The sequence below is a fragment of the Canis lupus genome, chromosome 19 (assembly GCF_011100685.1).
Source record: "Canis lupus familiaris isolate Mischka breed German Shepherd chromosome 19, alternate assembly UU_Cfam_GSD_1.0, whole genome shotgun sequence".
NCBI classification, from domain to species: Eukaryota; Metazoa; Chordata; class Mammalia; order Carnivora; family Canidae; genus Canis; species Canis lupus.
Window position 1 is genome coordinate 37,033,860 of NC_049240.1, and position 13,657 is coordinate 37,047,516.

The following is a 13,657-nucleotide window of genomic DNA, read 5'->3' on the forward strand; positions in this document are numbered from 1 at the left end:
ATTCTGCATTCTTAGCAAACCTTCAGGGGATGCCATGGACCACAATCTGGGAAGGATGAAAGCATTTGGGTATCACTGAAGACTTTACATAAAGGGATGATTATAATCCTTTGAATGTGTATACCTGGAAATACTACAAAGTATAAGAATCCTGTCTAGTTCAGACAATATCCCTGTGAAATGTGATTCATTGACCCGTAGGTTTTAGAGGAGACTCCTGGAGTACAGAGGAGTTAAGTAATTAGAGCCTTACAGGTGGAAAGGGCCTCAGAAATCTAAGACAAACCATCATTTTATAGGCAAGGAAACTCCTTTGTCATCTCTGAGGTGGTTCTGGGTCAAACTTTCAAGCCCCACTTCTGTAATTTGACTGTGTTGCTCAATTAACATAGGTCCCTCCTTCCAGACAAAGGTTGGATGCAGATCTTTAGTCCATCCTTGGAAAGGTCCCATGCTTGCCTCCCTCTTTTGGTTAAGCTGTTGGAAAGGGTGTGGGACTAGATCTCTGGAAGAGAGGGTTGCAAACATGGACACATGATGCTGGAAGGATGTACTTGAAGTTGTGAGCATCTTTGCACAAGATCCCAGGTTTTAGGCTTTGTCTCCAACTCATTTTCGTTGTAACCTGAACCAAATTGATTCAGGGTAATGCTTGTCACCCTTTTCATCAGTTAAAAATAGAGATGACAGCCTCCCATCAATCCACCTCACTACATGGTTAGGAGCAGGAAACTGGTAGGTCTTTCTGCATGTATTGGGTACCGACTGTGTGCCAGATGCCGTGCCACACACTGCACACCAAGAACAGGACGGACCCAGCTCTAACCCCAGGGAGCTCACATGGCTGAGAAGACAGACGTGAAGTGCACACGTTCCAAGTTAACTACATCCAATTGTAGAGTGCGGCCAAGAAGTATGGGGTAATGGGTGCTTATAACGGGGGTCCAAATGTGAAATCTCAGCTTCTAGGAAGAAGCAGTCTTTCAGCTGATGACTAAAAGATAATGTAAATTAGGAAGATGAGAGGAAGAGAAGCAGCCTTGCTAAGAACTCTGAGGCAGGAAGGGATTGTCTGGCTCCAGGAAATGAGAAAGTGTTAGGTGTTCCAAACAGACACAGAAAACAGAAAGTGTTAGGTGTTCCAAGCAGAAGGTTGTATGAGGAGAGTGCGAAGGAATAAGCTAAGTCAGATCCTGTTAGGGCTTGTTAGAGACTGGGGATTTATTCTCAGGCCAAATATAAGCAATTGGGAGGTTTTAAGTAAGGGGATGACATAAACCTTTTAATTTAACAAGATGATCCTGGCTTGTGTGGAGAGTGTCTTGGGCAGGAGTGGTTTTGAACAAGACCAGTTAGGGAGCTAGTCCATGCATGAGAAAATGGCAGCCCCTATTAGGGGTCTCACAATGGGATGACCAGAAGGGGACAGGCTGTGGAGGTGTGTGAAAGGCTGAGGAATTTGAGGATGGGAAGGAGGAGGCTGAAGTAGAACGGGGTGGGGTGACTTGCGTGTTTTCAGTTGGAAAAACTCAGCGAGTGATACTAGAGTTGATTGAGGCTGGGGGCAGTGGAGGGAGGGCAGGTCTGGATGGATGGCTGGTCAGTCAGTCAGTTTGGACATGTCCCATCATAGATGCAGATGAGCTCTCCAGGCCATGATGTTGAGTAGGCATTTGGCTGTAGGGATCTGGCTCTGGATGTCTCCCGAGGCTGGCAACACTAGCTTGGGAGTGAATATCCTTAGCGAGGGTATCTCAGAGCAGAGGCATGGAGGAGGCACCCAGGGAGAGGGGGTGAGAAGGTGGTGGTAAAGACCTGGGGACAGTGCCTGGAGGTGCTCTGCCATTTGGTGGTCAGATGGAGGAGACAAGTGAGATAACAGATAAGGACCAGCTTCAACACGGAAGCAGGATGCTGTGATTGTTGGGCTGCACTGGATTTAGCGTGTAGAAGAGTGCTGCGCATCTTTGACAGTTATTGCTACACTCGGATAGAAGAACTCACGCTTCGTGCTCCCAAATCTGCAAGGCTATTTCCTCGGAGTATTTTTTAGCCCTATGAAAAGAAAAAAAAAAAAAAAAATCCTACCAGAGGGATTTATTCTTATCCTGTCATGCAACAGTAATTTCATTTTCAAATCATTAACAGGAAGGCATCCTTATCTGATCATTCCTGATACAAAACCCTATCTTGGAAGCCCGATACCATCTCCTCAACTTCCCCGAGAGCTTTACTGATTTCAGTTGAGAACCCTCAGCTCTAAATAAAACACGGTATGAGCCTGGCTCCTTCCTGAACCTCTTTTGGTATCTCTCCCATCAGCTGAATCCTTTTTTTTTTTTTTTTTTTTTTTTTCCTCCTGTCCTGGCATTTTGCTTTAGATTGTTCCCAGAATTTCATTGCTAACTTACATGATATGAGCAGATAATGGGAAACTGAACTTATTTTCTAATTTACCTTGAAACCAAATTTTAGATAATATTTATGAGGAGGGAAAGAGCCAGCCTATGATGGGTGAGAGTAGCCTTTACCTCTGAATGTAAATGACTTTTTATAGGAAAGTATCCTTCTCCAGAACTCTCAGTGTGCATGGGAGTGGGGGTGGGATAGATGCATTTGCTTTCCATAACATAATTGCAATCAAAAGCAGACCTTCTCTAGTCTAGCCTCCCAGACTCCTATTCAAAGCTAGTTTGTTTCTTTGAATTCCACCAAGCTTTTCTCTTCCTAACAGGAAACTTCATTGTGTTCACCTTAAATGTAAAAAGGCCTTTTCAAGATGACTCATGCTTTACCAGAGAGATGTGCTTGGGGAGGTGTTTATTTTCTGACAGCTAAGATTCTGAGACACCCATGGAAACAAATATATTTCAGAACTTGTGGCCATTTGAATTGAAATGCCTTAATTTGAATTTGGGACTCAGAAAGCATTTGATCTGTCACCCCCACGCCCCCCATGGGGCTCCACAGCTGAGTGGCAGGGTGGGCAGTAGAGTCAAGAGCACCAACTCTAGATCAGACTGCCTGGGTCTAACCTCTGGCCTGTCCTGGCCAGCTGTGTGTTTGGCCAGGAGATGTAACCCATCCTCGCTTCAACTTTCTTAGCTGTATGATAGCAACAAAGTCAAGGCAAGTCATGGCCACCTTGTGGGGCTTGCTGTAATGTTTAAATAATCAAGTGTAAGTTAAGTGTTAAGGGTGTCTGAAATATACACGCCTTAGGTTAATTTTAGCGAGTATTACCTCCACCCTGGAGCAGCCGATGGGATTAGGTAATCAGTAGTAGTTGCTGCCATTCATGCCCCACTGCTGTGCTCCTTTCGGGCGTGTATGTCCTTGAGATTTTCTTACAGTCACTCCATGAGGCAGATACTATTATTTTCGCCATTTAAACCCAGATCAGTCTGACAACAAATCCCAGCGCTCACCCCCTCCACTGTATGGGAGCTCAGCCTGGGGGTTACATGGCTATGGGGCACTTGGGTGTGGGTTGGGATGTGAGCTGGAGGGTGGAGTACAGTATGGAGGACAAAAAGCAAAGATTCTTAGCTTAAGTGACCAGATGATCGGACAGTCATGGAGCCTCCCTGCCCCTTGTCATTCTTCCTGGAGAGGAATTGTGTGGGGACAGTGAGCCAGGGAGGGGCTCGGGGCTCCTGTCTTCCTGTGATTTGGAATTTGTCCTCCTTGCAATCCTGCTGTCCATCAGTTGTTTCTTTCATTATGGCCTCTACTCCTTGCCTCTCTTCTTGAAACCCCAGCTTACCCCTATGTGTGTATTCGGGGGAGAGATAAAGCATTCAAGTCTTTAGAGCAGAGTGGCTAAAGCTCTAAACCCAAGTAGGGGAAAGAGCTTTGACCTGGAAGTGAGGAGATTTAAGTCCTGGTCCTCTCTTTGCTACTGTTGAGCAAGATAACCCTGCTAAAGTCATGGAATTGTTCTGGGCTTTGTGAGTTTAGGATTAGAAGGTGTCTGATATTCAGTGGTTCTAGTCAACCTTCCCCTGGATCTCTGACCTTGGGGAGCTATGTAGGTGGCAGTGAGGATGTAATGGAGATGGTGATGATGGTGGAAATGGTGGCAGAGAAGGGTGATGGTGTGGAGGTGACGGTGATGATAGAGGAGACGGTGGTGGCAGATGGGGTGGTGGGCTGGAGGGGCTGATGAGGGTACTAATGGTCATAACTATGAAGAGCCCTTGGCTGGCAGCAGGCACTGTATCGAGCACTTTATTTCCACGTTTCATCATCTCAGCAGCTCTTGCTGGGTCCATTTTGTAGATAAGAAGCTCGACAGAATAAAGCTGAGCATCCCTTAGTGGGTGGAGTTGCCTAGGTCACATGGCGGCCAAGCCAGAAGTGCCAGGAAATACATTACCAAAACATTTGTGATGGGCACAGAGCAGGGAGGGGCATAATCTGGCCTCCCTTGTTTTCTCCCCACATCCTCTGCCCCTAAGGCCAAGTTGTGCCCAGATGGAAATTGAAGGTTATAATTGCAGGATTGCATTTTTCCTGGGGACACACAGCAGGTAACATAGAAATAGTCCTCCACCACCTTTACCAAATGCTCTTCTAGGTGCTTTCTCTTCATCTCTGAGTTACCACTTTGGCTGCTGACCTCAAACCTTAAGCTTTGAGTTTTGGCCTGCAGCCTCTCTAACAAAGACTGTGGCATCTTCATGGAGGCCATGATTTATCACATGATTTGGGGACAAATGAACGTCCTCCAACTTGTCTCTCTGGTGAATGTGGCTCTTCTATATCCTGTCTTACCTGCTGACCCTCACTGTACTCTGCTTATATCCATCAGGCCATCTTGGAGAGAAACCGGATAACATATTTTTAGTGTAGATAAGCTAAGGATTGGTGAGTAGCAAAGGGCTTGGGACACTAAAACTGCAGACCTCTGAAGACACTTGTCAGAATCGAGACTTCTCAGTCCCTGTCTAGACCTCTTTCTTGGGCTCAGGGGTTCTTGTCTTGCTTGAATGAAAAGGTGATTTTTTCTTGCAATTCCCACTGTCTCCTTCCCTTCTCATCAGGATGGGGGGGGTGAAAATCATGCAGGCTCTAGGCTCCATGTCAGGAGGGTTTAGTGTGGACCCTCTGGACAGGGCAGCTAGCTTCATATTGATTCTATATACATTAGATGAATTCAAATGCATTTAATATACATTAGATGAATTAGATGATTTTATATACATTAGATGAATTCAATACATTAGATGAATTAGATGAATTCAAGTTTTAAATGCCCTCTTGCTCAGCCCTTACCTGGAACCACCAGCACTCTCCCTACCTCCCACAAACCTTTACAGTGGGGAGGGTTTTCTGTTCTGTGCCAAGGATACAGTGGTGAATATAAAACATCTTGCTTCCATGGAGTTTATGGTCTAGTTGATGCTGCAGTGTTATGATGACAGGGACAGGAGTAAAAGGTGGCGGTGAACTTGTAGTAGAAAACTTGATTTAGCTTTGTGGAGCTAGGAAGGCTTCCTGGAGGCATTGACAGCAGACACTTGTAGATTAAGAGCTGGACAATGCATGGGAAGTCGGGGAGGAGGAGAGAGGAAGGGACGGAAGAGAAGGAAGAGCAGAGGAAGAGAAAGATATGGTCTGGATCTAGGCTTGTGCAGGGTCTTGGAGTCTGGGGAGGACAGGGGGCCTGCTCACCCCACCTGGGCCTAGCCTGCCTCAGTCATACTCAGCACCAGTTTCCCCAGAGACTCTATCTTGCAGCACTGAGGAGGTGCAAGCAGTGATCTTGGAAAGAGAGAGGCAGGACCAGGTGATCTGCAGGCACATTTGCTTGTCTACACGCTCCCAGAATGCCCATGTTGCCTCTGCTGAGCACTTGGCTGAGTACGGCATTACCTAAGGTTTGTGTGGTTTCACTGGGTTCTGAGAGGAGCTTATGGCCAGTGCAGACACCACCAGACTGGGAGGCCCTGTGTTTGGACTTGTGGGCTGTGTAAATTTTGGGGTCCTCATCCTAGATCTCTGGGGATTCTCCTGGTTTACCAGTAGACTCAGAGCTTCTGTTTTTCTTTCAGTGCTAGTGTTTAAAGCTTTGATTCTCTACCAGTTGCAGGAAACTAAATTCCATTAAAAACTGCAGGCTTTCAGCCATAAAAACTGATGAGTGTTTGTAAATGGCATGGCTGGCTGGGGGGCTGGGATGAGTTGATCCACGGAGGGGGGCCTGGCCATCCCACAGTCTGCAGCTTCCCCTGGCAGACTTAGAGAGCATCATGGCCCTCATTATCACCACCCACTCCTGTGCTGGGTGTTCCCAGGGAAGAAGCATTTCTTGCTGAGGAACAGCTTTGGGCTTTTATAGCCACGCCACACACGGGGACCTAACTATCAGTGGATTCCGAATAGACTATTTGCATAGAAAGCCACACAGCTGCATACAGTTGAGATCACACAGAAAAATATTTATTCAGTGGATTCCAGTTGAGCATTTAGCATGCATTCATAAAGGAAGAGAGACACTAAGCCATAATGCTGACCCTATATGCCGCTCACTTTGAATACATGTGGCTGTCCTACAGCTCCCAGACAGGAGGGCTTGTTTTAGAATTATATATTTGCAATTGTAGCGATTTATAGCTTGTCTTCTTGTCCCGGAGCTTGTAGAGCAGAATGAGATGGATGTAATGCCTAGCAAATTGCAGGCCATTTTGGAATCTGGGTCTCTGGCCTCAACATGGTGGATGGAGCCACACTGGGGACAGAGTCCTTTCCTAGGCTCCATCAAATAGCTGGGGCAAAGATAGGACATCCAACTATCTGTCTCCATGGACAGAAGCGGCCATGTGTGGCCTTTACATCATTTTAAAGTTGTGGCCTGTGCCCTGCTCTGAAAACAAATTCCAACTGCTCTTCTGTCTTCCCCTAAACATTTTTCAACAGGAAAGAGGGAAAGAAGGCAGATGGGTTTAAACAAAAGTCACTAAGCCCACAGGCCACAGGAAAAGTGACCGCAAGGTATCCAGGCACGCCCTGGCAGGGTCAGAGAACACGGGAGGTGGAGCAGGATCTCAGAGGGTGTATGTCAAGTGCTCAGCCAACACCCAGGCCCCTCACATCCTGTCTGCATTCCTTCCAAAACCTTTCTGCTTTCCTTTGGATAACGTAGCAGTGTGTGGCAACCACCCTTCCAGGAAGCCACCTGTTAGCTGTTAGGAACTTGCCTGCTGCTGATGTAGTCACTTTCTCAAAGGCATCAAGGAAAGCCACGGAGAGGGAGAGGAGGAGTGTGTGGGCAGCGTAAGCAAGGGCTCTATAGGGCCTGTTTATGGTGACCTTGGGAAGAGATGGAGGGGAGAAGAGAGAAGGCAAAGGCAATACTCAGGAATGAGGGAGGGGTTCTCAGTTCCTGTCAACTCAGTCTGCAGACACTCGGGAAAATGGGATGCTTCAAAATGTGACCAACGTGGCAGTCATAGGGCCACAAATACCCGGTGATCCAGGCTCTCCCTCAACTTGTGCTTGTCTTAGACTAGTTCTCAAATTTGAGTAAGCATCAGAGGTTTCGATGCTGCTGTTCCAGGAACCCTGCTTTGAGAACCACTGTCTCAGTGATGAGAGACTAAACCAAGGTTGGTGTTGATTTGGGCTCGTTGGATGCGGTAAAGTCAGAGAGATCAGTGTCTCAACTGGCTGACAGAGGCAGATTGGCAAACACAAAGGTATAAATCGAGAAAGTGCTAAAACCTTTTATTGGATGTATTTGTCTTTTCCTGGCTTTTCATTCAACTAACCATATGCTTACTTTCCACTGACAATTGCTATTTAAATGTCACTTGACAAGCAGCTGTTCTTTATCCTACTATATGCTGGTTAATTTATTGTCCACAAAACCTGATGGAGTGTTCTCTAATGGGCCTCATTTCCCACTGTCTCCACCCACCTCTTCATTCTGGTTCTGGCCCCAGCCGTACTGAGGCTGGCAGTGGTTTCCTCTATCCCCTGCTCGTGCTCTGTCTTTGCCTGGGTGCCCTTTTCCAGGCAACTCTCACTCCTCTTTAATTTTCTGAGTGTTCACCCCCCATGGGGAAGGTCAACCAGCTCTTTGCTACCATAAAACTGTGGCCAGATGGCTCTCATGGCCCTTTGCAAACTACCCAGCTGTAGCTGCCTCATCCTCAGCTTTTTATTGTTAGTGCCTAGGACAGGGTGTGTCAATGGCTTCAGCCAATCAGGGAGGTGGTTGTTGAGTGAGTCAAGTCCAGAGGACTGAAATTGAGGGCGAGAGGCACGGAAGGGGAGATATCTAACGCCTCCTCACTGTGGTCAGGTTAGAAAGACCTTGACTCTGCTGGCAGAAAGAGGATAGAAAAGCTATTTTAAGCACAGAAAACCTAAATGATTCTCCATAAGCCCCTCTGTGCTCTCCCAGGGCTTCAATGATTCAGTACAATGGGACTCCCAAGGCCAGGTGGAAAAGCAAATCTTTGGGATTCCTTTAAATCACAAATTACCTCTGCTGGAGAAAGTTGGAATATTCAAATCTTTTTGGCTTAATAAGAGACTAAGTGTTCTTTTCTAGCAAGTACCTAAGAAAGATGAACAGACTGATGGATAGATGGGTCCTTGCTGGCTTGGTCACCAGGTCATGACCTGGACTCCTATCTTGCTTTCCAAACATTGCTTCAGCTCCCCTTGGCTACATCTCACCTTTCTTTGGAGGGAAAGTATGTGTCTCAGGGCTTTGTCGTTGTGCCTGTGTTTGGGTGCCCGGTTCTAAAATTGAATCCAGAGAATGACTTCAGCTGGGATTTGAGACTGACCTGCCTCACATTGCATTCCATGCTGTGGATAGACACGATTTGAGCCTAAAACTGGGGCAAAGAAAACTCCATTGGACTGGAATGATAGGCTTGTTTGCCAATTCAGGGTGGAATTCCATATTCAGAGCAGTAAGGCAAGATCTCCCTGCCCTTGTAGATCTTGGGGGAATGACTTAGCCTCAGTTTCATCATTTGGAAGACAAAAGGGTTCTATGCCTGGTCTCCAATCTGCTCTCCCAATCTCGGAGGATGCTAAGATGAATTCTGGGGAGCACAGGAAGAGCTACCTTCACTTGAAAGGCTAGAGGGGAGAAGAGAGAGCCCAGAGTTAGATGAACAAATATGGCCATGTCCCAGGTGGCATCGCTTCACCTCTTCTACAGATTGCACCAGGCAGGCTGACTCAAATGCTGTTGAAATGTCAGGCTTTAGGATGAGATGTTGTTGGACATCGGTATTAGTTCTGTTTTTTAAACAACATTACGCTGCCAAGAATAAATCTGTGTCCTCGTCTAATGGTGCCTGTCATTTTAGTGTAGTGATCAAGGAGGAAAAATGGAAGTACTTTATGTGGAAGAACAGATAAGCTATGAAGGTGTTTCTTAACCCAGAGTGCAAGGCTGTCTGGAATATAATACAGCTCTATCAATAATGCAGTTAAAATAGTTTACCTTCTTAACACGACTGGGTTCAGTTCACTGATCTTCATTCGAGTTCACCGTAAAGTTATTTAACTGTGGGCTACACATTATACCATACAGACCAAAGCATTATAGATTTTTCCAAATGTAAGTCCAGGCTGATCGCAGCGAAACATAAATTTTCAAATCTTTAATATACTCTATTAAGGCACGAATAAGATTTTAAAGCTTTGTCTCAACTAGAGTAGCTAGGACTCGAGCTGAACTAGTTGCAAAGAGCTCAATAAAAAAGTTTACCTTGGGACATGGTAGTTACTCTCAATGGCATCTAATAAAATAATGCACTTCCCGCCCCCCCCCCCCCAATGTGAAAGTCAGCAATCACCTGTCATCGTAAAATGACAAATTTCAAAAGGGGGCTGGTTCGGTTACCAGAGGCTTCCCACCAGAGGCTGACCACGGATGCACACTTCACATGTGCCAGGGGTGGGCGCCGCTAGGCCTAATGCTCCATTTTCCTAGAACAAAATTATCTTTCAAAGTGCAGGAGGAAAGACACCAGCCATTTTTCCCAAACTCTAGTTGCTATGGGAGAAGTATATTCCAACAACCCTGCAGGGTATTTAGTACAATCTGTTATTCCAAAAGGACTAGGCAGGATTTAGAAAGAGAAGTGCAAAATATCATTTTGTGCTCTGAGAATGATTTAGACTATAGATAACTGGCAGTCCCCTCATACAGAGGCTTTTGATGAAAAGACTGGCTAAACCCACTCTACCCTAGGCTGAGAATTCCTACTCAGATATGGGATCGGGATCAAGTCGGCTGCATCAGAATCTTAGGAAGAAGAACACAGGTGGGATGAGGGAGCCCTTGGTTTGATAGGGATCATACACTGGGTATGTGGCTGGGAAGGGGGGACATTAAGGAGTCGTCTTGTGGGGACAGGTGCTTTAACTTGTACTATCGATGCAGCCATGTGTGGCTGGTCCTAGTTGAAATGTATTACAAGAATAAAAACCACACTGGGTCTTCAAAGTATGGGGGGGGGAATGTTAAAGCTCTCAATTTTAGTTTGCATGTTGACATTGCACGTGAAATAATATTGGGAGCTGCACTATAAGAAACATTCAGCTTGACACCTTGTTTTTCTGCTTTTTGAATGTGACTATTCAAAATAGTAAGTTTAAACCCACCTAGGTAGCTTATACTTCTAGTGGTCAGGGCTGCTTTATATCCATTTCCTGTCTTTCAAATAGAAGAACATGAGAAGCAATAATGGGTCTCTCAGGAAAGATAATAAGTGTATAAAGGATGTTGGAGTCTTGGCAAGCACATGTCCCAGTTGCAGGACGTGGGCAACTGACCTGAGCCTCAACTTCCTCCTCTGTAAAATGAAGATAGTCACAGCATTGTGTCTCACCAGGGTATTGTCAGAAGTGACAAATGCACAGGGAAAAAAAAGCACGGAGGGCTTAGCACAGAGCCTGACATAGGGAAAACTCGGAACTTTACATCATTTTTGGTTATATGTAAAGACTTTTCTGATGCCTAATATTTTTAAAAATGATTCTATCTTTTTGAAAGAAAGCGGGGGGGGGGGGGAGAGAGAGAAGCAGGGAGCTGACCCAGGCTCATCCCGGGACCCTGAGATCATGACCTGAGCCAGAGGCAGGTGCTTAATCGACTGAGCCCCCCAGGCGCCCCTCTGATGCCCAGTTTTTCATCCCTGTGTATTTCTAACTCTGCTCTGGTTCTCCGGGTCTGTATTTGCGATCCTGCCTTGCTACCGTACACCCACAAAGCTGAGATTCCCCCTTTCCTTATCATTGGAGAATCTTGGGTCCAGTCTCTATTTTCAGCAACTTGTTCAGAATAAGGCTCCCCCAGCTTACTGACCTCAGCTCACTTGGATTGCAGAACAAAAATTTTCTCCTGGCTAAGACTGCAAAGTCAGGCCACAACTCTTCAACTGCTCCCATCCCTTGCCTCATACCTGACATACTCGGTCTTGCTTTTTACTGAACTTCTTTTGATGGGAAGGTCAGTCAAGGACAAACAGATACCAGCAAAGGGGGTGAGGGTAACAAGAAGGGTCATGCAGACAGGAGCTCAGTAGAACAGGGCCAAAGCCAGGATGGAAGCACAAGGACTTCGTAACTGGCCCCACAACCCCAGCCCTTTATCTCACTGCCTTTTCCCCCATGGGCTTGAAAAGCTGTGCTAGGTTCAACCCGAGTCAGTACAAGTGGGTTCTGTCGCCTTGCTAGATTCTTGCCTCCTGAAGCTTCCCACAGAGCAGGTCAGCACACATCTGAAACCCCGCGCTCGATTTCCATATCCTGGGAACTAAGTCTTCAGATGAAGGTGGTTGTGCTCGTGTGAAAGGTAGTGGCAGAGAACAGAAGCCTCAGTGGAGACACGAAGCTTCCCTAGGCAGAAGCTTCCTAGCCTTTTCAGTTAACGAGACGAACCTTTCAGTCGGGACCATCTCTGATAAAACACGAGGAGGAATCACTTACCAATTACTTCGAACAGCACACATGGCTGGAAGCATCCGCGCTTCTCAAAGCGGGGGGACAAAGGCTCCCCATTTCCTATGCAAGTATTTTTTTTTTTAAACACAGGAAAATGTTGATTTTTGTTTCCACTCAGCAGCTGTAACTGGAGGTGATTCAGACTAAACTCTTAAGGGGACTTTTTTTTTTTTTTTTTTTTTTTTGGCCTTTTCATCAGATCGATGTTACTTTGCTCATTTTATTTTTAGATTTACTGAGTGTTCTCAGGGAAGCGACTCAAAGGAAAGAAATAAGCAAATTGGTTTGAGTTTTAAGCTTGGGCTGAGGTTTGGCAAGAAATGATCAGGGCAGGGGAGTTTCCAGGCCACCATTGCTGACAGCTGGGATTTGTGGAGGATTTGTTGAGGGAGCTGGGTCATTTATTTCAGTGCAGAGAATATACCTAAGGCTACTCAGACACCCAGGTAAGGCTTGCTCAGGTGAGTGTGTGTGGGATGGCCGACCCTGGATGTGCAAATGTGGCTGGTTTCCTGGGGCATTTATTAATGAGGTATGTACCATGGATCAGAGGCAGAAAGGGATTATTGCCAACCACTGCTTCCCTGTGGTTTCCTAGAAAATACAAACGTTTGAAATGTGAACAAATCTTCTTACTATGATAATCAAATTTAGGAGCAGGAGGAAGCATTTCTAAAAATTCAAAACACCGCTTTTAAGATCTCAGCTCTCCACACAGGAACTTAAATTCTGGTGTCTTGGCTCAGGGCGAAGAGAGCACACGATCTGTTGATTAGATCTGCATAGATTCCTGATCTTCCTCTTTTGGGACGTGGTGACTTGGTTCTGTTTTTTTTTTTTTTTTTTTTTTTTTTTTTTTCGGTCACCGTAGATAAATTCTCCTTTTCTCTGTCAGAGGTCATAGAAACAGAGATGAGCATGTAGGTTGAGATGCAAGTATGTGGGCATGCAGACATGTCCATTCATTCAGGCAACTCTTGACCTGCATATGGGTCACTAAGTGGTGGTCTTCCAGGGCCTAATCCTTTTGGAGGCTGCTGTGACTCTGTGCTGCAAAGGCATGCTACTGGCTGAACTTGAAATTTGCTATTTTCCATTATTTGAGGATAATTGTCTCCCCCCGCCCCCCCAACCATGAGGGTGGACAAGATGATATAACTAAAAAAAAAAAAAAAAAAAAAAAAAAGAAAAATCTGAAAATGAACAAAAGTCCTGTTGGAGATAGAAACATTAGAATGACAGGTGTGCACACCGAACAGCATTCTCAGCGCGGGGCTTTTCTTGATTTTGTGTCACTTGAAATGGAAAGCGCAACCAGCGTCCCTGGCTACGCTGGTTTGTTAGCAGGGACACCGTTTCCGCTCATCCTGAAAATACCGCGGGGTGTTCATGGGGACGTGCCCTAAAGATACAGGTGTCGTCCCACCTGACCTTCCAGAGAGTCTAGGTCGATTTCCTGAAAAAAAAAAGACAGAACTGGGTGGCTGGCCTGCCTAGTGAGCTTCCTGGATACCCAGCAAGGAAAACGGGTTTTAAAGTAAGAGCTATCAGAAAGGGAGACTCCTAACCCTGGGCAAGGAACAAGGGGTGGGGGAAGGGGCGGAGGGTGGGGGTGACTGGGTGGGGGAAGGGGCGGAGGGTGGGGGTGACTGGGTGGGGGCCCTGATGGGCTGAGCAC

At 46.2% G+C, this 13,657-nt stretch overlaps 1 protein-coding gene across 1 annotated transcript in view; it reads left to right on the forward strand.

Moving 5' to 3' along the window:
- The window catches only part of GPR39 (G protein-coupled receptor 39), a 198,189-nt gene that overhangs the window by 183,972 nt on the left and 560 nt on the right, over positions 1–13,657 (forward strand). The gene's annotated exons all lie outside the window — the stretch shown is intronic.